Source organism: Protopterus annectens, chromosome 16.part0 (genome assembly GCF_019279795.1).
Source record: "Protopterus annectens isolate FY-2018-M chromosome 16.part0, PAN1.0, whole genome shotgun sequence".
NCBI lineage: Eukaryota > Metazoa > Chordata > Ceratodontiformes > Protopteridae > Protopterus > Protopterus annectens.
Window position 1 is genome coordinate 491169821 of NC_056750.1, and position 3359 is coordinate 491173179.

The window sequence follows — 3359 nt, forward strand, 5'->3', positions numbered from 1 at the left end:
GTAATTGCCGATCCAAATAGAACACAGTGTTAATAAACAAAGTACTAGAGAAACAAAAGCATGTGTTTAAAACCTTGTTTTGAAATGAAATGTTAGTTTTAACTAACAATTTTCTGCACTTTGAGGGGGAATACTATAAATAAACGAGTGGTGTCATGATGGGGGCTGCTTGTGGCCCCATTTTACTAAAATAATATTGTTAAATTAGGAACTACAGTGGGTGTTCAATTCCAATTATTCCCCATTAATTGCTTTGTATTTACACTTCCTTGATGACATTTTTCTTATCCGGAAAGGAATGAAAAATGAATTGGACAAATTTATGTTTATTAATTCAGCCAGTGATTTTTTTGGAATTTGCTAACAATACAAGGGATGCGGAGTTTCACTATTTGGTTGTAACCCTTTTCAAAGACCTTGATAATGGTTGTGTTAGATCTAGACTTTATAGAAAAGAAAACTTCTCCATTTCCTGTTTATATATTAATAGCGACCACCCCATGCACCAGAAGAAAAACATTGTTAAGGGACAGATGATTAGAACAGTACACATGACATTTGTTTATAAAGATCATGTAAAAGAATTGGAATATATAGATGAATTTTCCCTAGAACAAGGGTAACCTGAGTTTGTAGTTAAAAATTTAAAAACTGAGTTGTTAAATGGCTAGGGTACCACATTTGTTCTCCTTCTGGGGAACTACACACCCAACAGCAACAAGTCAAACAAGTTTAATTGCTCTACATCAGAGGAAGTAATGAAAAAAATGTCAGGTGTAACAAATTATACTAGGTCTTTTATTATGAAATACAATGATACAGTCAAACTGTTTCTGGAAAAGGTTATGTTTAATTAGTTACACTCACAGGGATACTGGAAATCCAATAATGTACAAGGAGTCAGGGGGCATAATTGGCAGATACTGATCAAGTGGTAGTTCAGTATCGGCATTCAGTATCAGAATGTTAGTATTCCATAAGCAGTCAAGGCTGAAGCAATTCAGCTGTCCATATTTGTTAGAGTACAACACTGGCATTTAGAACGGAATGCTTATACAGGTTTGCATTCACAGACTGGTTTACCATTTCAATGTATTGCATTAAGACTGTAGCCAGTTGTTACATTTATAGCAAGTGGTTTGTCACAATTAGAAGTGAAGAAACTTTTTTTTTGTAGCTTATCATGGGGGGGCAACAGACAGGTATGGCTCTGGGCAGATGTGATGGCCACCAAGAAAAACACTTTACAAGAACTGACCTTTGTCACTTCTGAACTACAAATAAAATATAGCGGAATTTTCTTAAATTGATACTGTCCTGCATTTTCTTTTGAAGGACTTGCTTTATCATCTTATACCAGGCTACAATTCTGATCTCCACAAGGTCATGAAAAGCAGAAATAATAACATATGCAACATTACTGAAGTGTTTCCTCCTCTAATGCCACATGTAATGTTTTATATGTTCTGTGTATTACTCTCTCTGTCCTTCTTCACCTTGCAACATTATATATTCTTTCTTTCATTTCTTTTTGTAGATCTTCCACTCTTCTACCCAAAAATCATAGCTGAGCTCCGCTCTTCATGGTCCTTCTGTACTCTACTGATACATCCCTTAATGACTGTTCTTTGTGAGAAAGCAGTTTCAAGTGTAAATAATTCGTTTGACAGTTTTCCCCAATTTGTTTACTTTGACTGTCTATTTAAATGGCCTCATGATCTGAAAGCTTACCACTTTCCCCACATTTATACTTCTTCAAATGTACCCAAGCATAAGAAATAGTCTGTGATTGCCTTACCTTTAATAACTATGTTCTTTTTGATACACTACATGCAGATCTGCTCTTTTTGTTATCTCTTTCATAAAATTTCTCCCTTGACACGATGTCCTTCAAATTTTATCTCTGTTAATGCAGGGATTTAAGGTTCTGTTCTACTAGCAAGCTACTTCCTCTAGGCAGGGTTGCAAGGTTTATTTCCTTGTTCCACCAATGGTCCCCTTTATGACTCTGAACAAGCCATTTAACTAGCTTGTGCTCCCTAAAAGGAACAACCGAAGCTTTACTGGAAAGGCTCACCCAGACTCTGCTGCAGTTTGCTGTGAGGGAAAGGTTAGTTTGCTTTTTATTTGTTGTATTATGTATTACTTTATTGCCTTTTTCTATTTTGTATACTATGATTTGTTTTCTTTACTGTGTTTTACTTGTATTCTGCTTTTAACTGCATATTAAAACTTGAAAAGAGACCACAGCTCTGTCTCTTGTGAGTCAGACAGAAATTTTTCCCACCCTCTCACCCGGTTACTGTTGTGGTCTTAAACACCACTGTCTTTCTAGTTGCCTGCCCCTTATGTTAATTTGACCATATATCTCATTTCCTCTCTGCTTTTACTGGCTGGTGTAAATAAGCACAAAATTATCATTTTATAAAATCACTGCCCTTCAACTATTTAAATTTATTGGCCATCCTACTGTATTCCATGGTACCAATACAAAAGTGACCACTCCTTTTCAATCTATCATGCTGTTTTAAAAATGGTGACTCTGCACTAAAACTTAACTTTTTAGACAGATAAAACTTAAGTTACCTGCTATCACATCTAACTCATCTAGTGCACACTGCAGTGTTTAGGATAAACCATTTTTTTATCTTACCTTTAAGCATCTATTGCAACACCACCAGTTATTGGAGAGCCTACATTCTACCTCTCAGTAGTCATCTTGGGATTAGTGCTTCTGTTTTCTCCTGGTGAGAGAAGGAATGCAGTTACATTATTTCCTGGAGACTGCTGATCACCAGAATGCTTTATAACTGCTTTATAGGTGACAGCTTGGAATCCGTGCTTATATTCTGATCCTGGTGAGAGAAGAGCAGAGTGCATTGATTCCTGCCTCTTTCTGGGTGGAAAGTGAGTGTCTGTGCTTAACATACCTGATTGGTCTGGTTGCTATACAAGGCATCTACCAGAAAAAGGCTACAAGCCTGCAAACCCCTGTAACATCTGGGACAAGACTGTGGATCACCAAACAGGCCATGGCCTGCTTCTCTTCTTGGGATTGGTGCTAACATTTTGCTTCTGGTGAGAAAAGAAGCAAAGGAGTATTTTATCCCAACAGAATGAAGCTGTGCTGAGACCAGCATTAATAGTAGCCAAGCAGTAGCCATTCATGCAACTCCCCTCTTTTCATCATTCTTGCCAAGCTAAGCATATCTAATTGTGTAGATCATTCTTGACAAGCTAATTCTTTATTTTTCAGTAAGTACTGCTTGATTTATTTCTAACTTCAGAATATCTGCCTAAATAATTCATCCTTAAATTTCCAGGGTCTGCATATTAGTTTCCCCTCAAGTGTTTGGCAG